Genomic DNA, 25,995 nt, shown 5'->3' on the forward strand with positions numbered 1-25,995 from the left:
TTGCTACAAAGAAACTTTGAATTCCTAATGCAAGATTCTGACATGAGATGCAACACACTGATCAGATCTGTGGTTAGTTCCTTCCCAATCACATACAAATGTCCAGTAAAGCTGAAGTTCAGCAGCTCATTGAGCTATTCACCTTGGATCCATTTCAAGCCCAACAGGGAATCAGATTTTCCATAATGACTTTCAGTGGCTCAAAGTGTTCAGCCATCACAGGCACAATTGACAATGACTACTTGATCAGTTCTTTCAACAGTTAGAAGTTTATCTGTGGATCTGTAAATTAACATTTAGGGAACTTTGGAAATGGGCAACACGTGCTTTTTCTCATACAGTATTCTGTTTGGTTAGATTTTTGCACCTTTTGAGTGCTTGTTGGAAGTCAATTTTGCGTAATTTCTTTTGCATGAGGCTATTCAATAAGACACTATGATGTAAATCACGTTCCTATTTAAACTTGCTTTATACTTCTTGTTAAGATTTTAAATCAATATAATGTACATCAGCATTCAACGGATCAGGCTCTGCAATAAATTCCATCTTCAGTCTCGCTGAGGAGATCAATTTCCCCCAAATTGGTGGTCTTAATTGTATATTGTCAGACACTGAAAGCCAGGGGGGCTGTCTCTGCATTGCCTACTCAAATTGATATGAAACATTAACACTGAAGTCAGGGAGCATCTGTGAATGTTTACATCATTAATTAAAACACCCAGTCACATCTGTGGGTTTTGCTTACTTGTTTTAATTCAACACTTTAAAGCATAAAAGGCAGCAGGAACTTCATGGAACTTGAATCACCTCAGTTATCTGCCTCAACGTAAATCATAGCTTGAGATAAGAGAGCTTGTCGCATTTCAGCAATTTGGAACTTCAGAGATTTGCTGTCAGCACAGCGCTGCCATCATGTGTCAGATAGCAGCTTCAACATCATGTTTTCTGTTATTTTGCACAGCTTTCAAACACACTGCACTTCTAAGTTGAAAAGAAAAGAGGCTTATACAGAAGATTCAATTAGCTAAATGAAGATATTGCAACTTGCTGCAGACTGTGCTTTGCGCAGGCTCAAGCTACAACAGCGATATGTAGAATGCTGGCCGCTTCAGATCACATATTTGCTGTTTTAACATCTTCATATTTCTGATGTTGCCATATCCTCAGCCACAGCATCTGTCCAATGGAATGTTGAGTTCCAGAGCGAGTAGTATTAACTTTGAAGGATCCCAAAAAGTGTTCTTTGATCTTCACGTTTGATTCAATATTAACAATTCTAGTTAGCACCGCTCCTTACTGCTGAATTCTCACACCTGGAGTGCAGACAAGCGTTATCACAAAGTATTTTACATTCAGAACCTTTGCCACTGAATTAGCTTATCAAACAATTATTGGATGAATTTGTTTATTGGTATTTATCTACTAAGTTATGTGTCGTAGGTTCCTACATTTCATCATTACTGCCGAAAAATTGCTGTCATCTCTATTGGACCTAGAAAATTACTGCTGTTTGACTGGAAAATGGAATTTGAATGTTTGTCTGCCTATTGCAACAATGAGATGGAGATGCCGGCGTTGGACTGGGGTGGGCACAGTAAGAAGTCTTACAACACCAGGTTAAAGTACAACCGGTTTATTTGGAATCACTAGCTTTCAGAGCGTCGCTCCTTCATCAGGTTGAAGGAGCTACGCTCCGAAAGCTAGTGATTCCAAATAAACTTATTGGACTTTGACCTGGTGTTGTAAGACTTCTTACTCTTGCAACAAGTGTGACGGTAAGTATCTGCTTTTCTGAATCACCACAGTAATGAAATTGTTCTGCCACTAGGGGCTTGTCTTTCTGCATCAATGGTCTTGTTGCTGCAGGCTCATTTTCATTACTTTCAACAGTGTTCTTCTTGCTGGGGAACCATTTTGTAAGTTTCAAGATGAGGCATGAACTGTTCTAGCAACAGAATCTATCTTTTGCCTCTTGCAATTATATTTTATTAAAAGTCTTGCAGCCAAAACAAGTCTTTCAGCAGACTCGTTGGGCTGCTATGGTTACTCACTGTTTGCCATTTTACACTTGTAATTACAGTTTATTCGCAGTTTACTTTGAAAAGTTTTAATCTGGTTACGCTAATTATTGCACTCCTAGATCTATTACTAAACAAAGCCATGCTTCTATTCTGGTTTCAGTTGTTTTGAGAACATAAAAACCAAAGACAAACGTTCTATTCTATTGTTGCTAATCTATTGAGTACTAACCTTTTATTATCCTCATTTTTTTTGCCTTCAGTTCTTGCTCCAAAAGTTTAATGAACCCATATTGATACAAAAAATGCTCTTTAACAATTGAATGAAAGTGACTTGCTCAGATAAGCATGTCTAAAATGCTTCAGATTATAATCTCTGAGATTCACTTTGCTTCACTCCTGGGCATGAATAAGAGTGATAAGGTGAATGAGTCTTTTGTAACATTATAGTTGAACCAACAATCTGGATCACTCGTGGTGCCAAAAAGGTGCGAATGTGCACAATAACGTTCTTGCAAAGTAGATTTAATTTTGGACAAGTAAAGCTATTTTCTGGGAGGTAAAATTGAGGGAAGGATCAGTCACAAACTCAACGGGGACAGATTTCGGAATCAGGGAATGAGCTGATAATTGGGCTTCTTTGCTACTCAAGAGCTTTCATAGAATCTTAGAATTTACAGTGCAGAAGGAGGCCATTCAGCCGATCAAGTCTGCACCGGCCCTTGGAAAGTTCACTCTACTTAAACCCACGCCCCACCGTATCCCCGTAACTCAGTAACCCCACCTAACCTTTTTTTTGAACACTAAGGGACAATTTAGCATGGCCAATCCACATAAACTGCACAACTTTGGACTGTGGGAGTGTGGTAAACCACTGTGTTCTGATATTAGATGTTGTACGGTAGAACCTGCACGACAGGTTCACCTGGAGCCTGTGGTAATACAGGTATTGCGGTACCAGAGAGAGGAATAACCATTGGCTAGACCGCGGGGTCTACCATTGGGCAATGTACATAGCCCCGCCCTGAGAGGCGGGGTATAAAAACTGATGCTGTCCCAGCAGCCTCCACTTCTGTAACATCGCTGCTGGGTACAGTTCTATCTGATTAAAGCTGAATCGATATGACTCCACGTGGACTCAAGCGTATTGATTGTGTATCAATTTAATCAGATAAGTACTTTTGAAGGATGGATCTCCGCATCAAGCCGGCGTGCCTTCAAGCCGCCGAAAACTCCATCGAGATTTTTAAGCATTGGCTGGCATGCTTCCAGAGCTACCTCGAGACGGCTGCCGACACCCACACGGAAAGGCAGAAAATGCACCTCCTACGCCCGCAGGTCGGCCCGGCAATCTACCCCCTGATCAAAGGGGCGGCGAACTATGATAAAGCCATGGAACTGCTGAAAGGACATTACATTCGTCCACTGAACCAGGTCTACGCCCGTCACCTGCTGGCAATGAGAGTGCAGAGCCCAGATGAGACGCTAGAAGATTTCAACAGGGCACTGATCGTGCTGGGCCAAAACTGCGGCTGCCCAGCGGTGATGGCGAATGAGCACACCGAACTTTTAATTCGAGACGCTTTCGTGGCAGGTATGATCTCCCCCGACATTCGCCGAAGGCTGCTCGAAATGGAGATGCTGCGCCTCACCGAGGCCCGGGCCCTGGCAGGGTCCATGGATGTGGCGTACAAAAACGCCCTTGCGTATGCCCCCACGCGCACCGCGCGCCCCTGGGCTGCGTGGCACCCCGCCGCGGCAGCCCCCCAGACTTACCCGCTTAACCCCCAGGCTTACCCACTAACTCCGCAGGTCTGCGCGGCCAGGCGCCCCACTACCGCCGTGGCCAACGCTGCTTCTTCTGTGGCCAGGCGAATCACTCTTGGATGGGGCCTCAAGCCCCCAGCGCGGCTGGCTACGTGCTGCCGGACCAAAACCCCTTGCTGCAGCTGGCCTCCGTCACACTGGAGCAGCATGCGCCGCCAGTTTACTCCTCCCCGCCGCCATCTTCCGAGTCCCCGGACACCACGTGCAATCCATGGCCGGTGCCATCTTGGATGGGGCCTCAAGCCCCCAGCATGGCTGGCTACGCGCTGCCCGACCAAAACCCTTTGTTGCAGCTGGCCTCTGCCTCGTGGGAGCAGAGTGCACCGCCATTTTGTCCCTTCCCGCCGCCGTTTTGTTTCTCCCTGCCGCTATCCTCGGAGTCCCCGGACTCCATGTGCGATCCATGGACGGCGCCATCTTGGATGGGGCCTCAAGCCCCCAACACGGCTGTCGATGCGCTGCCCGATCTTCACTCCTTGCTGCAGCTGGCCTCCGTTACCCTGGACCAGAGTCGGCCCCGAACGCTAGCAAAGGCCACCACGACGATCGGCATCAACGGCCACGTGACGTCATGCCTCATCGACTCCGAGAGCACAGAGAGCTTCGTCCACCCCGACACGGTAAGGCGCTGTTCTCTGGTCACTTACCCCACCCAACAAAGGATCTCACTGGCCTCCGGGTCACATGCGGTGCAGATAAAAGGGTTCTGCCTCGCGAACCTCACCGTCCAAGGCAGGGAATTCCGCAATTTCCGCCTATACGTGCTGCCGCACCTCTGCGCAGCCACCCTTCTGGGACTGGATTTCCAGTGCCACCTACAAAGCCTTACTTTTAAATTTGGCGGCCCTATACCCCCCCTTACTGTTCGCGGCCTCGTGACCCTTAAGGTCGACCCGCCTTCCCTGTTTGCGAACCTCACCCCGGATTGCAAACCCGTCGCCACCAGGAGCAGACGGTACAGCGCCCAGGATCGGACCTTCATCAGGTCCGAGGTCCAAAGGCTGCTGAAGGAAGGGGCCATTGAAGCGAGCAAAAGCCCCTGGAGGGCTCAAGTAGTGGTGGTAAAGGCCGGGGGGGAAACATAGGATGGTCATCGACTATAGCCAGACCATCAACCGGTTTACGCAACTGGACGCGTACCCCCTCCCCTGTATAGCCGACCTGGTAAGCAGGATCGCGCAATACAAGGTCTTCTCCACGGTGGATCTCAAGTCTGCCTACCACCAGCTACCCCTCCGTAATAGCGACTGCCAGTACACTGCCTTCGAAGCAGATGGGCGGCTCTACCACTTTTTAAGGGTTCCCTTCGGTGTCACAAACTGGGTCTCGGTCTTCCAGCGTGAGATGGACCGAATGGTTGACCGGTACGGCTCACACGCAACGTTCCCGTATCTTGACAACGTCACCATCTGCGGCCATGATCAGCAGGACCACGACACCAACCTCCGTAAATTTCTCCAGACCGCGCACCTCCTGAATCTGACCTACAATAAGGAGAAGTGCGTGTTTAGCACCGACCGTCTAGCCATCCTAGGCTACGTAGTGTGAAATGGAGTCATATGCCCCGACCGCGAACGCATGCGCCCCCTTATGGAGTTCCCCCTCCCTCACTGCCCCAAGGCCCTAAAGCGCTGCCTCGGCTTCTTTAGCTACTATGCACAATGGGTCCCTAATTACGGCGACAAGGCTCGACCCCTAATCCAATCCACGACCTTCCCCCTGTCGACGGAGGCCCGCCATGCCTTCTGCCGCATCAAAGCGTATCGCAAAAGCCACGATGCGTGCCATCGACGAGTCCCTCCCCTTCCAGGTCGAGAGCGACGCGTCTGACGTAGCTCTGGCCGCCACCCTCAACCAAGCGGGCAGGCCCATGGCTTTCTTCTCCCGCACTCTCCATGCCTCCGAAATTCGCCACTCCTCGGTCGAAAAGGAGGCCCAGGCCATAGTGGAAGCTGTGCGGCACTGGAGGCATTACCTGGCCGGCAGGAGATTCACTCTCCTCACAGACCAACGGTCGGTTGCCTTCATGTTTGATAATGCGCAGCGGGGCAAGATTAAGAACGACAAGATCTTGTGGTGGAGGATCGAACTCTCCACCTTCAATTACGATCTTGTATCGTCCCGGGAAGCTGAACAAGCCTCCTGATGCCCTATCCCGCGGCACTTGTGCCACCGCACAAGTAGACCGCCTCCGAGCCCTCCACGAGGACCTCTGCCACCCGGGAGTCACCCGGTTCTTCCATTTTGTTAAGTCCCGGAACCTGCCTTACTCCATTGAGGAGGTCAGGACTGTCACCAGGGACTGCCAAATCTGCGCGGAGTGCAAACCGCACTTCTACCGACTAGAGAGGGCGCATCTGATAAAGGCTTCCCGTCCCTTTGAACGCCTCAGCATGGACTTCAAAGGCCCCCTCCCCTCCACCGACCGCAACACGTACTTCCTGAACGTGATTGACGAGTACTCCCGGTTCCCATTCGCCATCCCCTGCCCGGACATGACCACAACCACCGTCATCAAGGCATTCCAAACTATTTTTACACTGTTCGGTTTCCCCGCATACATCCACAGTGATAGGGGGTCCTCCTTTATGAGCGACGAGCTGCACCAGTTCCTGCTTAGCAAAGGCATCGCCTCGAGCAGGACGACCAGCTACAACCCCCGGAGAAACGGGCAGGTAGAAAGGGAGAACGGAACGGTCTGGAAGACCGTCCTGCTGGCCCTTCAGTCCAGGAATCTCCCAGTCTCCCGCTGGCAAGAAGTCCTCCCAGTGGCCCTGCACTCCATTCGGTCACTGCTCTGTACTACCACGAACCAGACCCCTCATGAACGTCTCCTTGTTTTCCCCAGAAAGTCCTCCTTGGGGACCTCGCTCCCAACCTGGCTAGCAACACCCAGAACTGTCCTGCTGCGGAAACATGCGAGGGCGCACAAGTCGGACCCGCTGGTCGAAAGGGTCCACCTGCTGCATGCCAACCTCCAGTATGCCTACGTAGCGTTCCCCGACGGACGCCAAGATACGGTCTCCCTCCGGGACCTGGCACCCGCCGGAGCACCACGCGCGCCCGAGCCACTGCCACCCCCCCCCCCCCCTCCGTACCTGACCGGAGGGTCAGTACTGCCGCCAGAACCCCGACCCAGAGCCGAGCAGGCACCGACGCCCCCTACCGGCACCCCTTCCTTCTGCCCATCTTTCGACCTGACAGCGCCGCCTAGGGGTGACGAAACTGCTGTAAGGTTTTCGGGCAATTCGGCCCTTTTTGGACTGCCCAAGAATAAAACTCAGAGACTGTAAACTGACTTTTCAGCCAAGAGAACGGAACCAGTTTTCCCAGCAGGCTTGGTCCACTGAGCTGAGTAGGGACATAAGTACATAAGTATTTACAAACCCCCCACAAGGAGCTAAAAGGAAGAAGGAGCCAGACAACGAGATAACATCAATACACAGACAAAGGGGCACGGGAATACACAGGAGGCTCGCCTGCAAGCAGGACAATGGGATGGTCATAGCCCCATGCAAATGTAAATGACTTTGCCTCCACCAGAGCAGAATCCAATCAACACCCCATCAACATAGCAGCTATCTCCGGAGCAGATGGAAGTCTTTGAAAATCTTCAAGGGAGCTCAACCTCGTTATCTCAAAAAACAGACTGGAGGCGGACCTAGGGGAGGTACTCCCATCTCGACAGGTCTGACCGGCTCAAAGGGGGCAGGACCAGCGGGAACTTTAAACCTTACCTTTTTCAATATAAAAGGGGCTGTGTTTTCGATTGGGGGGCTCTTCGTTCTTGGCTCGACCTCTGCACCCCTGACTTGACCTCTGCAGCCTGTGACCGTAAGTACCCTGCAGCAGCTTGCGAAACTCCCTTGACTTTAATAGTGGTTGAGGCTTTGGGGAAGGGAACTTGTTTTGTGCCTTGTGATATTGCTAAAAACTGTGTAATCATAAGAATTTTCGTTGTGTCCGCTATATTACTTTTGAATAGACTTAGTTTGTATTAGAGCATAAGATTTTATTGTGTTTCTTCTGTTGATGATTTTGACCTGGGTTTTGCAATAAACCTTGATTTGATGATAATTGGAGTCGTTTAAATTCTTCAATCCTTCACCAGCGATCTCTGACCAAGTCATTGTTAAAATACTCCTCACCTTAATTCCGGGTTCAAGAATCGAGGGTCATCTTGAGCGATTCACTCAGGACAGACTGCTGGTTAGGAAATAAACAGCAGTGTCCTATTCTCTCTCTTGGGAAAGCTACTCTAGTGGAGTAGGAACCGGGTGGGTGTTGCACCACCGGCAAGAGAGAGAATCACCTGGGTATTGGTAGGGGTCTGGAGATCTGTGTGATATAAGTCTCAGGCTGTCGGTTAGGAATAAACGGCAGGCTTGAATCAGTGCTCTCTTCAGTGGAAGTGTCCCAGTGCGACATCCCCTGGCCTCTGAAGTTTCAGTGCCAGCTGGAGAGAGACACACACAGATATTCAAACCCCAGATATCGGCCCAGTAGTGGAGTAGCGGAGATGGCACCCTCTACAATGGCGAGTCAGGCAGGAGCCCGGTGGTTTGGAGTATGTGACTTGGCAGAGGGGGTGAGGGAACGAAGTAAAATGGAGGAGAGAATCTCCTCGTATTTGTGGCAAAAGGTCAACCTCACCAAACCTTGGGTCTCAGAACTAATCAATGCGGAGCAACCGGTAATGGCAGCGGCTGCATGGATAGAAAGTAAGGCGCACAAAAAGCACTTGGAGAAGGCAGTTTGGCTGGTTTGCCTGTCTCAGCAGGTAGTCAACACAGAGCAAAGGATCGAAGAGTTAGAGCAGGAGGCTAGCGCAGCGGAACGACTGCGGGAGGAATTGGCAGAAATGAAACAGGAAAGCGAGTCTAACCGGTGTGAGAAGGGCTATCTCCACTGCCAGATAGTGGAGGGTAAAGAAAAGGAACGGAGGCTCCAGGAACTCTATGCTCGAAGTACAGAGCAGTGTAGGAAGCTGGAGGGGAAGTTCCGGGACATCCAGGCAGCGTACCGAGTGGCTCGCGAGGAAGTAGGGGACTGGGCCCATGGGCCGTGCCAGGCACGAATAACGGAGTTGGAGGAGACCTTGTCCAAGTTCAGGGGACAGATACACCTGGTAGGGCCAGGGGGGTTCCCTAGGGGCAAGGTGCTCCTCGCAGCGGATGATTCCCCAAAGGCCAAGGGGAATAGACCGCCTCCTGAGGCACCGGGATTGTGTCCGGGTCGGCAGGGGGGGATCGGACTGCACGTTCAGGGGCAAGTCCAAGGGGGGTCGGCAGGGTACCCCCAGCTGGTGGCGTGTCCGCCTGGTTTCGTATGTGGGTCCCCATGGGATGGGGACAGACCGCTGCCTGGGAGGCCGGTGATGGGGCCGGGTCAGCAGGTAGGGTTTGGACCGCCCGGTCAGGGGCAGGTCCAAGGGGGGTCAGTGGTGTATCCCCAGATAGCGGCGTCTCCTATATGGGTAGTTAGCCCGGGGACAGGGGGGCTACCCAACGGGGCAGGAGAGCTGGACAGTGGGGAGGAGGAGCAGGGACCCCAGGTAGGGCAGATGTGCCCTGTCAGACAAAGAAGGTATGGTCCCCCGGCGGGGCTGGCGAATAGGGGACCGGTTGAGGGCGACATTATCATTCCTCATGGGGCATCCGCGCTCAGGGGGATGGTGGCCCACGTTCCCAGGCTAACTCCAAAAGGGGATCCGTCGCTTCATTTTATGGAGGTGGAACAGGCAGCCAGCATTAATGACTGCGACGAGGGGGAGCAAATAAGGATGCTCCTGATGACCCTAGATGCACAGCTATGCAGGACAGTGACCTCTGGGAATGGGGGAAGACCTGACACATGGGCGGCAGCACAGACTGCTGTTCTGGAGGCGATGGGCTTGAATCTGGGGAGCCCTTTCATGAGGGTGGGGGAAACCAAGCAGCAACCAGGGGAATCTCCCACCATGTTCGCAGACAGGCTGTGGACTGTCTATATGGAGGCATGCGGGGTTCCCGCGGATAGACGGAATTTAGGGGAAAGAACCGCCCACTGGCTGAAGACCCTAGTTGCCAACTGTCTCCCTAACGTTAGGGCAAAAGCCGAACACTGGTTCGACCCGCAGAGTCCGGACCTTAATGAGGAAGAGGTCCTTAGGAAACTTACCCTCGCATATCGTAATGGGGAGAGGGGTGAGGACAAGCCCCTTAAGGGTAGGGTGCATGAAATCGCGCCAGCAGCCCCTAAGAGAGAGTGGAAGCATGAGGGCACCCGGACCTCCGACGAGAAACCGGTATGCTACGGGTGTGGGAAGGCCGGGCATTTCAAGAGGGAATGTAAAAACCCTAGCAAGCAGGAGAGGGCTCCCGCAGTAGAGAGTCAGACCCCGGCGGCAGGAGCAGCTGCCCCGGAAACCTTCGAGGTAAAGAAACTTTTAGCCTTTTTGCAGAGCCTAGCAGCTGGGTCGGGACAGGTGGCAATGGCAACGGGCCAGGGCCTGCCCGCACCCACACCACAAGAACCCGTATGACTACCCAGGGAGCAGCCTCAGGAAAAAGGGAGCGCAGGGGTAGTTCTAGCCCCAGACCCTGGTCCGGTCCAGGTGCAGGGTCCCATTCTGGAGGCTGCCTCAGCGGCTATTTGCAGTTTAAATCCCTTAAGGTGGGACCCATGCGAACGCCACATCAGTCAATTTAAATTGTTCCACCCCATAAGGGCAAGAAAGAGCAAGGTGGGGGGAAGACTGGGGGTGGTAGTGGAGAAACCCCCCGTAGAATTAACGACGGTGGGGGAGGTCCCTGACTCCACGGTCACACAACCGGTGACAAGGTGCTGTCCCGAAGGGGCAGTCCCAAAGAAACCGACCGTGCTGCAAGCACCCAGCCCAGGGACAGTAACGATTCCCAAGCCCTTACCTGTGGGTCAGGTAGCCTGCCTTAGTATAGAGGCTAAGGAGGCGGAGGAAGTGGAGGTATCACCTTGGGCTTGGGAACCAGTCGGGGGACGAGGGAGCAATCGGGTCTCCAAGCCCCCGGTAAGATGGTCCCCATCACACCTCCCTGTCACCCGGTCCCGCAGTAAGGGGGCCCGAGTAGAAGGGAGCAATGAGGGATCACCGAACCCTGTTGGGAAAGGAGAGGCAAGGGGCAGCCCGAACCCCCGGGAGGGGACGGTCTGGCTCGAGCCGTTGGACCAAACAGGTGAACTGCCCCAGTTTAGCGGGGCACAGTTTTAATTTGGCCACCCGGAGACGGGTGGCATTGTATATAGCATTCCCCCCCTGTTAGTTCTAATTAGTGTGTAGTTGTGTGTGAAGTATTTAGGATCGTGGGAACACAGAAGCGCCTGGTGCAATGGTAAAATGATGAAGCACCAGGCACTAGGACCCTGGTGCAGCCGGGCTGTGGACACAGAATCACAGACAGGCTGCGGCAACTTCAAAGCGGGAGCTGATGCTGCCGCTGGATAGAACCCATGCACTTTAAGGTAGGTAGGGCTGTAGAGGCAAGGATGTGTTTTGTTTTTTACAGATGGGGCACCCGACGATGTGGAGTTTGATGATCTTGGCGATGGTGGGACCGGGAGAACTCCGCAGAGGCGAGACAGAAGAGTCCTTCGACTGACCGGGTTAGGGTGACTGAGGGCAGGCGGGTGTGTTTAACCTGTGAGGGGGACGTTCCTTTGGGGAGATGGTGGTGGCCCAGGAAGCTGAGGCTGGACATGAGGGATCGGTCCTCGGACTGGGAACGCCTGGACACCAACAACTAACGGACCATCACGGGGTCACCGGGTAGGATCACCGTTTGCGGGGATAAGTGGTGGGCTTCTGACCAGGGCATTTATTTGTGTTCATGGGGATCTACCAAGGCATGTCCACAAGGGGCATTAATCACTTTTGTAAGGTGGTGGCAGGACCCAGGGAACGGGATAAATTGACCGCAGTGGGGAGGGATGTGTAACGCCCAGGGAAGGGATGACTGTAGAAGCTACCGAACTGCTGGTTCAGGTAAAGCGACCCCTGCCCACAGCCCAACCGATCGACCCTCACAACTGTCCGATCACCACCAGGGGGGGGCCTGAGAATGGTTGAGTGTTTGCCCCCACAAAGAAAATGTTGTACAGGGGGTACATTATGCTGTCGCCTCAGTTGGACTAAACCTCTCAGCTGCAGGTATCGACGATGGAGAAAAAATGAAGAGCCTTCAACGGGAAGAAGCGAAGTGCAGCCAAGAAAGGAGGATCCTTGGTGAAATAAAGAGATGCAATTGTAAATAGTTGTATGGATTCGCGGGTTTCAGTTACTTGATTGTGATATATGTACAGGGACCCTTACGTTTGGGGTTCCGGTGAAATTTGTATATGTTACTGTGTGTTTGAATTAAGTATGGTCTTGTCTTTCCCTTTCATTGAAATCAGGGGTAGCCTAGATTAAGGGAACTGTCTTGGGACTTGTAGTTTCGCATGTTGTTGAGGGGGGGGGCCTACGGTCCACACAAAAGGAAATGATTGCCCTTCACCTGTGTCGATACGGTCCAAGCAGGTAGGGACGTATCGAAGGGGCATCTGTAAGGTTTTCGGGCAATTCGGCCCTTTTTGGACTGCCCAAGAATAAAACTCAGAGACTGTAAACTGACTTTTCAGCCAAGAGAACGGAACCAGTTTTCCCAGCAGGCTTGGTCCACTGAGCTGAGTAGGGACATAAGTACATAAGTATTTACAAACCCCCCCCTAGGAGCTACAAGGAAGAAGGAGCCAGACAACGAGATAACATCAAAACACAGACAAAGGGGCACGGGAATACACAGGAGGCTCGCCTGCAAGCAGGACAATGGGATGGTCATAGCCCCATGCAAATGTAAATGACTTTGCCTCCACCAGAGCAGAATCCAATCAACACCCCATCAACATAGCAGCTATCTCCGGAGCAGATGGAAGTCTTTGAAAATCTTCAAGGGAGCTCAACCTCGTTATCTCAAAAAACAGACTGGAGGCGGACCTAGGGGAGGTACTCCCATCTCGACAGGTCTGACCGGCTCAAAGGGGGCAGGACCAGCGGGAACTTTAAACCTTACCTTTTTCAATATAAAAGGGGCTGTGTTTTCGATTGGGGGGCTCTTCGTTCTTGGCTCGACCTCTGCACCCCTGACTTGACCTCTGCAGCCTGTGACCGTAAGTACCCTGCAGCAGCTTGCGAAACTCCCTTGACTTTAATAGTGGTTGAGGCTTTGGGGAAGGGAACTTGTTTTGTGCCTTGTGATATTGCTAAAAACTGTGTAATCATAAGAATTTTCGTTGTGTCCGCTATATTACTTTTGAATAGACTTAGTTTGTATTAGAGCATAAGATTTTATTGTGTTTCTTCTGTTGATGATTTTGACCTGGGTTTTGCAATAAACCTTGATTTGATGATAATTGGAGTCGTTTAAATTCTTCAATCCTTCACCAGCGATCTCTGACCAAGTCATTGTTAAAATACTCCTCACCTTAATTCCGGGTTCAAGAATCGAGGGTCATCTTGAGCGATTCACTCAGGACAGACTGCTGGTTAGGAAATAAACAGCAGTGTCCTATTCTCTCTCTTGGGAAAGCTACTCTAGTGGAGTAGGAACCGGGTGGGTGTTGCACCACCGGCAAGAGAGAGAATCACCTGGGTATTGGTAGGGGTCTGGAGATCTGTGTGATATAAGTCTCAGGCTGTCGGTTAGGAATAAACGGCAGGCTTGAATCAGTGCTCTCTTCAGTGGAAGTGTCCCAGTGCGACATCCCCTGGCCTCTGAAGTTTCAGTGCCAGCTGGAGAGAGACACACACAGATATTCAAACCCCAGATATCGGCCCAGTAGTGGAGTAGCGGAGATGGCACCCTCTACACTGCCTGGGAGGAAGACACCACGTTCCCGGAGTCACTACTGCTGGGGCCCTCATCAGGATCGCCGCCAAAACTTAGACGCTCCAGTAGGACGACCAGGCCGCCCGATCGTCTGATTGCAGCACCATGAGGAAAATCAACAACGCAAGAACTTTCTCCGCAACCTTCGATAGCATGGTACCTGCAATACCTGGTCCTACAATGAAAAGGCGACAGTAATACTGGCCATCACCCCGCAGACTTTTTTTTAACAGGGGGTGAATGTGGTAATACCAGGTATTGCGGTACCAGAGAGAGGAATAACCATTGGCTAGACCGCGGGGTCTACCATTGGGCAATGTACATAGCCCCGCCCTGAGAGGCGGGGTATAAGAACTGATGCTGTCCCAGCAGCCTCCACTTCTGTAACATCGTTGCTGGGTACAGTTCTATCTGATTAAAGCTGAATCAATATGACTCCACGTGGACTCAAGCGTATTGATTGTGTATCAGGGCCCCTGCATGCTAGCTCCGCCCAGGAGGCGGGGTATACATATGCGTGGCCTCCAGCTCGCAGCCATTTCGCCAGCTGCTGGGGGAGGCCACACATCTGATACTAATAAAGCCTCAGTTTGGATTCAACTTCGTCTCCAGTCAAATTGATCGTGCCTCAACTTATTAGTATCAGACTCAGAAGATGGACCTCTGTATTAAATCAGATCGCCTGTAGCTGGATCCACACTCAAGCGACACCAGAAAGGACTTCCAGCACTGGCTAGCTTGTTTTGAAGCGTATATCAATGTGGCGCGGAACCCTGTTCCAGAGGCTCAGAAGATCCAGATATTGTACTCCAGACTCAGCTCCAAAGTCTTCCCGCTGATCCAGGATGCACCCAATTACACTGATGCCATGACTCGACTCAAAGAAAATTATGAACAGCAGACGAACACGCTGTTCATCAGGCACGTGCTCGCAATTCGTACTTAACTACCTGGTGAGTCAATCGAGGACTTCTGGAGGGCCCTGATCCCACTAGTTCGGGACTGTGACTGCCAGGACGTTACAGCTGAGGAGCACTCAGATCTCCTTAAGCGGGCCGCTTTTGTGACTGGGATTGGGTCTGATATTATCAGGCAGCGGCTCCTAGAAGGGGCCACGCGCGACCTCGCAGAGACTAAAACACTAGCGCTCTCTATGACTGTCGTACACCCCCAACCGCGCGGCCCACTCCTCCTACGCTTCATGGGCCCCATACGCAGCCGCCCAGCCAGGGCGCTACCCACCCAATACGCCTGTGCTACGCGCCAGCCAGCGATCCCTGGGGGGGAGGGCCCGATGCTACTTTTGCGGCCAGCAAAAACACCCCCACCAACGCTGCCCGGCCTGCGCTGACCTTTGTAAGGCCTGCGGGAAGAAGGGCGTGCGCCAGGCCCGCTCAGCGGCCGCAGTCGCCCCCACCCCCCTGGTCACGGACAATGGGCGCCGCCACCCTCCTCTCCTCCCAGGCCATGTGCGACCAAAGGGCGCCGCCAGCTTTGCCTCCGCGCAACACTTGCGTTTCATGGGCGCCACCATCTTGCTCCACCCCCGCAATGTGCATTCCATGGGCGCCGCCATTTTGCAACCCCCAGGATCTCCAGACGCCGCCATCTTGTTCACCCATGGACACCAACGGCATTCCAGGACCTCAACTCAATGGCCGCCTCACTACCCGACGATCAACCACGGCTCGCCTCCATGGCAATAGACCAGTCTCGACCACATAACCTGACCAATGCATCCACCAGCGTGAAATCCAACGGCCATGTGACCTCCTGCCTACTGGACACCGAGAGTTTTGTACACCCGAATACAGTAAAGCACTGCTCCCTTAAGGCACACCCTACCAATCAAAAAATCTCCCTGGCCTCCGGATCCCATCGCGTAGCGATCCGGGGTACTGCACGGTCACGCTCACAGTCCAAGGCGTAGAGTTCCACGGCTTTCGCCTCGACGTCCTCCCTAACCTCTGCACTGGATTTCCAGTGCAATCTCTAGAGCCTGACCCTTAAATTCGGCGGACACTTACCACCCCTCACTGTGTGCAGCCTCGCAACCCTGAAGGTCGGTCCTCCTTCCCTCTTTGCCAATCTAACTCCAGATTGCAAACCCGTCGCCACCAGGAGCAGACGGTACAGCACCCAGGATAAGGCCTTCATCAGGTCCGAGGTCCAGTGGTTGCTTCAGGAGGGAGTCATCGAGGCCAGCAACAGCCCCTGGAGAGCTCAAGTGGTAGTGGTTAAATCTGGGGAGAAAAACCGAATGGTCGTGCACTACAGCCAGACCATCAACAGGTACACGCAGTTCGACGCGTACCCCCTCCCACGCATATCTGACATGGTTAACCAGATTGCACAGTACCGGATCTTCTCAACGGTGGACCTGAAATACGCCTACCATCAGCTCCCCATCCGTAAATCGGACCATCCATACACCTCCTTCGAGGCAGACGGCCGGCTATATCACTTCCTTAGAGTCCCCTTCGGCGTCACCAACGGGGTTTCGGTCTTCCAAAGGGAGATGGACCGAATGGTCGACCGGTACGGTTTGCGGGCCACGTTTCCGTACCTAGACAATGTGACCATCTGCGGCCATGATCAGCAGGACCACGACGCCAACCTTGCTAAATTTCTCCGCACCGCCACTCTCCTCAACCTCACGTATAACAAGGAGAAGGTGTGTTCCGTACAAACCGCTTAGCCATCCTCGGCTACGTGTTCCAGAACAGAGTTCTGGGGCCCGATCCCAACCGCATGCGCCCCCTCATGGAGCTCCACCTTCCCCACTGCCCCAAGGCCCTCAAACGTTGCCTGAGGTTCTTCTCATATTACGCGCAGTGGGTCCCAAACTATGCGGACAAGGCCCGCCCACTCATACAGTCCACTCATTTCCCCCTGACGGCAGAGGCCCAACAGGCCTTCGCCCAGATCAGAGCTGATATTGCCAAAGCTGGAATGCACGCTGTAGATGAAACACTTCCATTCCAAGTAGAAAGCGATGCATCGGACGTCGCCCTTGCCGCCACCCTCAACCAGGCAGGCAGGCCCGTGGCATTCTTTTCCCGCACCCTCCATGCCTCCGAAATTCGGCACTCGTCCGTCGAAATAGGGGCCCAGGCTATCGTTGAGGCTGTGCGACATTGGAGGCATTACCTGGCCGGCAGGAGATTCACTCTCCTCACTGACCAACGATCGGTCGCCTTCATGTTCAATAACACACAGCGGGGAAAGATCAAAAATGATAAAATCTTGCGGTGGAGGATCGAGCTCTCCACCTATAATTACGAGATTAAGTATCGCCCTGGCAAACTCAACGAGCCCCCAGATGCCCTATCCCGAGGTACATGTGCCAGCGCACAGGTAGACCGACTCCGGACCCTGCACGACAGCCTTTGTCACCCAGGGGTCACTCTGTTATACCATTTCATTAAGGCACAAAATTTGCCCTACTCCATCGAGGAAGTAAGGAGAATGCCAGGTCTGTGCACTTCTACCGGCCGAACCACGCGCGCCTGGTGAAGGCCTCCCGCCCCTTTGAATGCCTCAGCGTGGATTTCAAAGGCCCCCTCCCCTCCTTAGATTGCCACACATATTCCCTCAGTGTGATCGATGAATGATCCCGGTTTCCCTTCGCCATCCCATGCCCCGACATGACGTCTGTCACCGTCATTAAAGCCCTTAATTCTATCTTCACTCTGTTCGGTTTCCCCGCCTACATCCACAGTGACAGGGGATCCTCATTCATGAGTGATGAGTTATGTCAATTCCTGCTCAGCAGGGGTATCGCCTCCAGCAGAACGACAAGCTACAACCCCTGGGGAAACGGACAGGTAGAAAGGGAGAATGGGACGGTACGCAGGGCCGACCAGCTGGCCCTGCGGTCCAGGAATCTCCTGGCCTCCCGCTGGCAAGAGGTCCTCCCTGATGCACTACATTCCATGCGCTCATTACTCTGCACTGCCATTAACAGTACACCACATGAACGTCTTTTTGACTTCCCCAGGAAGTCCAGATCCGGGGTATCGCTCCCGACTTGGCTTACAGCTCCGAGAACCGTGCTTCTCTGTAAACATGTGCGGCTCCACAAGGCGGATCCGTTGGTGGAGAGGGTGCACCTACTCCACGCAAACCCACATTATGCCTACGTGGTGTTTCCCGACGGCCGCCAGGCTACCGTCTCCCTCAGGGACCTGGCACCAGCAGGTTCCACCCCCACATCACTCCCGGCGCCACCCTCCCCTCCCCGCCGCTCCCATCACCCCCCCCTAGGACCGTCCATCTTCCCCCTGCCCACGCCTGTCGATGAAGAGGATTTTGGCACGCTCCCGGAGTCCACTTCGACCACGACAGCGCCCACATCGCCGTCACCACTTCGCCGATCTCAAAGAACCATCAAGGCACGGGACCGGCTGAACCTCTGACCGGCCCGCCGGATGCCAAGAGACATTTTTTTTGCTGCTCTGTAAATATTAAAATTTCTAATTGTATATAGTTATCCACCACCCCTGCCAGACTCAATTTTAACAGGGGGTGAATGTGGTAAATGACTGTGTTCTGATATTAGAGGTTGTACGGTAGAACCTGGAAAGGTAAGTGATAAATCTAATTCTGCTGTCTTTCAGTTAAAAGTGCAGTGTAGATTAGTGTCTGATAGGCTGAAGCTGCCCCCACCCTAATTGCTGAGAGGCAGTTATCTGGCAGTCACCTGAGGCCTGTTTACGGGCACAAAGGTACACATTGTATTCTTCTCTTTGAATTTTAAGTAGTGTGAGTCATCCTAAAGTCTGTATAAAAGACAGACAGAAAGCGCACATTAGTAAGCATTGTGCAGGTCAAGGAGTCACAGCCTGAGTGAGAGAGATACAGACCGCGTGAGAATTTGGTAATTTGGTGCAGTGAGGTAACCAGGAAAGGTAAGTGGTTAATCTAATTTTGCTGTTTTTCAGTTAAAAGTGCAGTGTAGATTAGTGTCTGATTGGCTGAAGCTGCCCCACCCTAATTTCTGAGAGGCAGTGGCTGGTTTAGCACACTGGGCTAAATCGCTGGCTTTTAAAGCAGACCAAGGCAGGCCAGCAGCACGGTTCAATTCCCGTACCAGCCTCCCCGAACAGGTGCCGGAATGTAGCGACTAGGGGCTTTTCACAGTAACTTCATTTGAAGCCTACTTGTGACAATAAGCGATTTTCATTTTCATTTCATTTCATTCAGTTAAAAGAGCAGTGTAGATTAGTGTCTGATTGGCTGAAGCTGCCCCCACCCTAATTGCTGAGAGGCAGTTATCTGGCAGTCACCTGAGGCCTGTTTAGCGGCACAAAGGTACACATTGTATTCTTCTCTTTGAAGTTTAAGTAGTGTGAGTCATCCTAAAGTCTGTATAAAAGACAGGCAGAAAGCGCACTTAGTAAGTGTTGAGCAGATCAAAGAGACACAGCCTGAGTGATTGAGACACAGACAGAGTAAGAATTTGAATCTTGGTAATTTGGTGCAATGAGGTAACCAGGAAAGGTAAGTGATAAATCTAATTCTGTTGTTTTACAGTTAAAAGTGCAGTGTAGATTAGTGTCTGATTGGCTGAAGCTGCCTCCACCCTAATTGCTGAGAGGCAGTTATCTGGCATTCACTATAGGCCTGTTTAGGGGCACAAAGGTACGCATTGTATTCTTCTCTTTGAAGTTTAACTAGTGTGAGTCATCCTAAAGTCTGTATAAAAGACAGACAGAAAGCTCACTTAGTAAGTGTTGCGCAGGTCAAAGAGACACAGTCTGAGTGAGTGAGATACAGACAGAGTGAGAATTTGAAACTTGGTAATTTGGTGCAGTGAGGTAATGCGGTGAAGAGTGGCAGAAGGTGCCTTTTCCCTACTGTTTTGTTCTCTTTCTTTCTTCTGGCCTGTAACTTTTAATCAGCAGGGAGAGAACCTGAGAACATCTGAGACCCTGAGAAGGTAAGTAAGGTAAGTGATTTTTACTCATTTTTACTTTTATTACCTTTTCAAATTCTGTCTATGTGTGTGTGGGGGGGGGGGGTGTGGAAGTGACATCACAGAAAAGCTATGACCTGAGTGGCTGGTTGGGAATCTACACTAAATTTTAAAAAATTAAGCATTGGTAACTAATTAAACATAATTACTTAATTATAATTTAGAGGGGTATCTAAGCCAGAGATCGGAAAGTACTATATTTAGCTTTCACATTTATAGTAGAAATCTAGTGCTAGGAAACAGATGGTTAACAGTAACTTTTTAAAAAACATTTTAACTTTTAACTTTAATTTACTAATTAATTGATGCAGTGTCAGTTAGAGGGGTGCAGTGCTCTGACTGTGAGATACGGCAAGTCCGGGAGGCATCCAGCGTCCCGGATGGCTTCATCTGCAGAAAGTGCACCCAACTGGAGCTCCTCACAGACCGCATAGTTCGGTTGGAGCAGCAATTGGATGCACTTAGGAGCATGCAGGTGGCGGAAAGCGTCATACATAGCAGTTATATAAATGTGGTCACACCCAAGGTGCAGGCAGAGAAATGGGTGACCACCAGAAAGGGCAGGCAGTCAGTGCAGGAATCCCCTGTGGTTGTCCACCTCTCAAACAGGTATACCCCTTTGGATACTGTCGGGGGGGATAGCCTATCAGGGGAAAACAGCAGCAGCCAGAGCAGTGGCACCATGGCTGGCTCTGATGTTCAGAAGGGAGGGTCAAAGCGCAGAAGAGCAATAGTAATAGGGGACTATATAGTCAGGGGCACAGATAGGTGCTTCTGTGGACGTGAAAGAGACTCCAGGATGGTATGTTGCCTCCCTGGTGCCAGGGTCCAGGATGTCTCCGAATGGGTAGAGGGCATCCTGAAGGGGGAGGGCAAACAGGCAGAGGTCGTTGTACATATTGGTACTAACGACATAGGCAGGAAGTGGCATGAGGTCCTGCAGCAGGAGTTCAGGGAGCTAGGCAGAAAGTTAAAAGACAGGACCTCTCGGGGTGTAATCTCGGGATTACTCCCTGTGCCACGTGCCAGTGAGGCTAGAAATAGGAAGATAGAGCAGCTAAACACATGGCTAAACAGCTGGTGTAGGAGGGAGGGTTTCCGTTATCTGGACCACTGGGAGCTCTTCCGGGCCACGTGTGACCTACATAACAAGGACGGGTTGCATCTAAACTGGAGAGGCATAAATATCCTGGCCGCGAGGTTTGCTAGTGTCACACGGGAGGGTTTAAACTAGTATGGCAGGGGGCTGGGCACGGGAGCAATAGGTCAGAAGGTGAGAGCATTGAGGGAGAACTAGGGAATAGGGATAGTGTGGCTCTGAGGCAGACCAGGCAGGGAGAAGTTGCTGAACACAGCGGGTCTGGTGGCCTGAAGTGCATATGTTTTAATGCAAGAAGTATTACGGGTAAAGCCGATGAACGTAGAGTTTGGATTAGTACTTGGAACTATGATGTTGTTGCCATTACAGAGACCTGGTTGAGGGAAGGGCAGGATTGGCAGCTAAACGCTCCAGGATTTAAATGTTTCAGGCGGGATAGAGGGGGATGTAAAAGGGGTGGCGGAGTTGCGCTACTGGTTAGGGAGAATATCACAGCTGCACTACGGGAGGACACCTCAGAGGGCAGTGAGGCTATATGGGTAGAGATCAGGAATAAGAAGGGTCGAATCACAATGATGGGGGTTTACTACAGGCCTCCCAACAGCCAGCGGGAGATAGAGGAGCAGATAGGTAGACAGATTTTGGAAAAGAGTAAAAACAACAGGGTTGTGGTGATGGGAGACTTCAACTTCCCCAATATTGACTGGGACTCACTTAGTGCCAGGGGCTTAGACGGGGCAGAGTTTGTAAGGAGCATCCAGGAGAGCTTCTTAAAACAATATGTAGACAGTCCAACTAGGGAAGGAGCGGTACTGGACCTGGTATTGGGGAATGAGCCCAGCCAGGTGGTAGAAGTTTCAGTAGGGGAGCATTTTGGGAACAGTGACCACAATTCAGTAAGTTTTAAAGTGATGGTGGACAAGGATAAGAGTGGTCCTAGGGTGAATGTGCTAAATTGGGGGAAGGCTAATTCGAACAATATTAGGCGGGAACTGAAGAACCTAGATTGGGGGCGGCTGTTTGAGGGCAAATCAACATCTGACATGTGGGAGGCTTTCAAGTGTCAGTTGAAAGGAATTCAGGACCGGCATGTTCCTGTGAGGAAGAAGGATAAATACGGCAATGTTCGGGAACCTTGGATAACGAGAGATATTGTAGGCCTCGTCAAAAAGAAAAAGGAGGCATTTGTCAAGGCTAAAAGGCTGGGAATAGACAAAGCCTGTGTGGAATATAAGGAAAGTAGGAAGGAACTTAAGCAAGGAGTCAGGAGGGCTAGAAGGAGCCATGAAAAATCATTGGCAAATAGGGTTAAGGAAAATCCCAAGTCTTTTGACACATACATAAAAAGCAAGAGGGTAGCTAGGGAAAGGGTTGGCCCACTGAAGGATAGGCAAGGGAATCTATGTGGTACTAAATGAATACTTTGCATCAGTATTCACCAAAGAGAGCGAATTGGTAGATGTTGAGTCTGGCGAAGGGTGTGTAGATAGCCTGGGTCACATTGAGATCCATAAAGACGAGGTGTTGGGCGTATTAAAAAATATTAAGGTAGATAGGTCCCCAGGGCCTGATGGGATCTACCCCAGAATACTGAAGGAGGCTGGAGAGGAAATTGCTGAGGCCTTGACAGAAATCTTTGGATCCTCACTATCTTCCGGTGATGTCCCGGAGGACTGGAGAATAGCCAATGTTGTTCCTCTGTTTAAGAAGGGTAGCAAGGATAATCCAGGGAACTACAGGCCGGTGAGCCTTACGTCAGTGGTAGGGAAATTACTGGAGAGAATTCTTCGAGACAGGATCTACTCCCATTTGGAAGCAAATGGACGTATTAGTGAGAGGCAGCATGGTTTTATGAAGGGGAGGTCGTGTCTCACTAACTTGATAGTTTTTCGAGGAGGTCACAAAGATGATTGATGCAGGTAGGGCAGTATATGGACTTCAGTAAGGCCTTTGACAAGGTCCCTCATGGTAGACTAGCACAAAAGGTGAAGTCACACGGGATCAGGGGTGAGCTGGCAAGGTGGATACAGAACTGGCTAGGTCATAGAAGGCAGAGAGTAGCAATGGAAGGATGCTTTTCTAATTGGAGGGCTGTGACTAGTGGTGTTCCACAGGGATCAGTGCGGGGCCCTTTGCTGTTTGTAGTATATATAAATGATTTGGAGGAAAATGTAACTGGTCTGATTAGTAAGTTTGCAGACGACACAAAGGGCAGTGGAATTGCGGATAGCGATGAGGATACAGTCAGAGGATACAGTCAGAGGATACAGCAGGATTTAGATTGTTTGGAGACTTGGGCGGAGAGATGGCAGATGGAGTTTAATCCGGACAAATGTGAGGTAATGCATTTTGGAATGTCTAATGCAGGTAGGGAATATACAGTGAATGGTAGAACTCTCAAGACTATTGAAAGTCAGAGAGATGGAGGTGTACAGGTCCACTGGTCACTGAAAGGGGCAACACAGGTGAAGAAGGTAGTCAAGAAGGCATACGGCATGTTTGCCTTCATTGGCCGGGGCATTGAGTATAAGAATTGGCAAGTCATGTTGCAGCTGTATAGAACCTTAGTTAGGCCACACTTGGAGTATAGTGTTCAATTCTGGTCGCCACACTACCAGAAGGATGTGGAGGCTTTAGAGAGGGTGCAGAAGCGATTTACCAGAATGGAGGGCATTAGCTATGAGGAGCAGTTGAATAAACTCGATTTGTTCTCACTGGAACAACAGAGGTTGAGGGGCAACCTGATAGAGGTCTGCAAAATTATGAGGGGCATAGACAGAGTGGATAGTCAGAGGCTTTTCCCCAGGGTAGAGGGGTCAATTACTAGGGGGCATAGGTTTAAGGTGAGGGGGCAAGGTTTCGAGTAGATGTATGAGGCAAGTTTTTTACACAGAGGGTAGTGGGTGCCTGGAACTCGCTACCGGAGGAGGTGGTGGAAGCAGGGACGATAATGACATTTAAGGGGCATCTTGACAAATACATGAATAGTATGGGAATAGAGGGATACGGACCCAGGAAGTGTCGAAGATTGTAGTTTAGTCGGGCAGCATGGTCGGGGCGGGCTTGGAGGGCCGAAGGGCCTGTTCCTGTGCTGTACATTTCTTTGTTCTTTGTTCTTTGTACAGGTTCACCTGGGGCCCCTGCATGCTAGCTCCGCCCAGGAGGCGGGGTATAAATATGCGTGGCCTCCAGCTGCTGTGGGAGACCACACATTTGATACTAATAAAGCCTCAGTTTGGATTCAACTTCGTCTGCAGTCAAATTGATCGTGCCTCAGGGAGGAAACGGGAGCACCCGGAGGAAACCCACACAGACACGGGGAGAATGTGCAGACTCCAAACAGACAGTCACCGAGGCCGGAATTGAACCTGGGACCCTGCAGCTGTGAAGCAGCAGTGCTGACTACTGTGACACCATGCCACAGAGCCCTGCCTCTGTGCAGCTACATTTCAGCCAACTCCATCAGTATAAAAGATCTACACAGAATGATGGTGACAAAGTGTTCCAATTTATATCTCATACCTGTGGAATTCTTTCAGTGCCTTTACGAGAATGACTTTAAATGCAGAATTAATTGCTATCAACCAACTAGGAATCTTGGGGCATGCTTCCCACCAGGGGGAATCTCTGACTTCTCCCAATTCAATCTCTTTCAGCCTTCCTGTGTTCTGAGCAATGATCAGAATTAAATTGGTGCAACATTCTTCTTGAATACAATTGCTTCCAACTGCAATCTGTTTCTATGCCAAATGATATTTTTAAAAAGGAATTGTCATATTCTTTAAAAAAAAGCAGAGAGTTTTTTGTTAATTAGGATGGATATCACGCTCTAATTTTGTTGCAGGAGGTTGCTCTTTCCTGCCCTTTATAAATATTTTATCAGTATTAACCAACTTCTCTGTGGTTTAAGATGCCTTTTTAATGTATGGTGAGAAACTAAGACATTACTGTTGCATATAATAAATTGTTCTGCTTCATCAGGTTCTACTGAAGCTTTTCTTCAGTAAGCCTTTTTGAAAAATGTCATTTCCAGAAAAAGGAAATTGAGAAATCTCTGGCCAGAGAGTCGTCTTTTCAGAGGCATCCAAGTTCTTTCCCCAGCAACAAACATTAAGGCTATGCTTTAGAGCCTGTGTTACCATAGGAACGTATCTCCTGGCCTCATGATGTAAGGATGAGCCTCTGTAATTGTCCATTTTTGAAGAGGCAGTTCAGCCTTTGAAGGGATCCAAACTTTGAAAGTAAGAGCAAGTCATTCCTTGAGGATTTTGAATTTGAGCAGAAAAGCTAACAGATAGGGATAGCCAATCCAGGAGGTTTACAGAACAAGAAATAGGCAAGACCCTGCACAAGGTGTCCAATTTAACTGCACGATGGTGTCTGAACAAAAATAAATGCGTCGACTGGTTGCTAGCTAGAGACTGGAAACCTCACTGTGAATGTACAGCTCAAGCTGACTTACCTAAATTGGAAGATTAGGGAAGCTGGAGAGTTTCCCTCTGGGACAAGAAATGTTTGGAAGTGTATTAGCTGAGCACTTGAGCACTGATACACAGTGCAGTGACTGAGAAGCGGTTTGGTACCTGCTCCTGAAGGACTGCTGTATTTATTCTGTATTACTTCACTTCAAAGATCAGCTGAGCATTACCATTTGGATCTGCTGGTGAGATAGAGGGAGTAAATTGATCAAGTCATTAACAGACCATGAACACATTACATTTGGATCCAGCAAATGGATGAACTCCTTATCTCTGACTGTGGAACACTTATTAGATTGAAAATATAGGTCATGGTGTTAACAGCTTTCCACTAACTAAGAGGCAGCTCAAGTTAAAGGCGTTGCAATCCTAGGATAAAGTCTCTATCACTAATTGACAAGGCTACTTTAGTGAGAAGACTTTTTATATACCCTCATTTCACTTCTCTTTATGAATAAACATCTTCAGCCCCAAATTTCTTCTATATTTGGTGACTGTTGTTTCAGGGATTTTAAAGGCAGTGATAAAGTCATTATCAATACATTCCCACCTGCTGTTATTTGCCTTTAAGGAGTAGCAACTTGACATCACTGGAAGGGAAGTGTGTCATGAGATCTAGTCTTAGTTTCTCTTTTGCTTGTGAGCAGAACATTTCTCTGCTGCTGATGTCTTCAAGCTTTCTACCTTTGTAAAAATGCTCTCATGTGCCTAGACT

This window comes from Scyliorhinus torazame, chromosome 2, assembly GCF_047496885.1.
Source record: "Scyliorhinus torazame isolate Kashiwa2021f chromosome 2, sScyTor2.1, whole genome shotgun sequence".
Classification (NCBI taxonomy): Eukaryota; Metazoa; Chordata; class Chondrichthyes; order Carcharhiniformes; family Scyliorhinidae; genus Scyliorhinus; species Scyliorhinus torazame.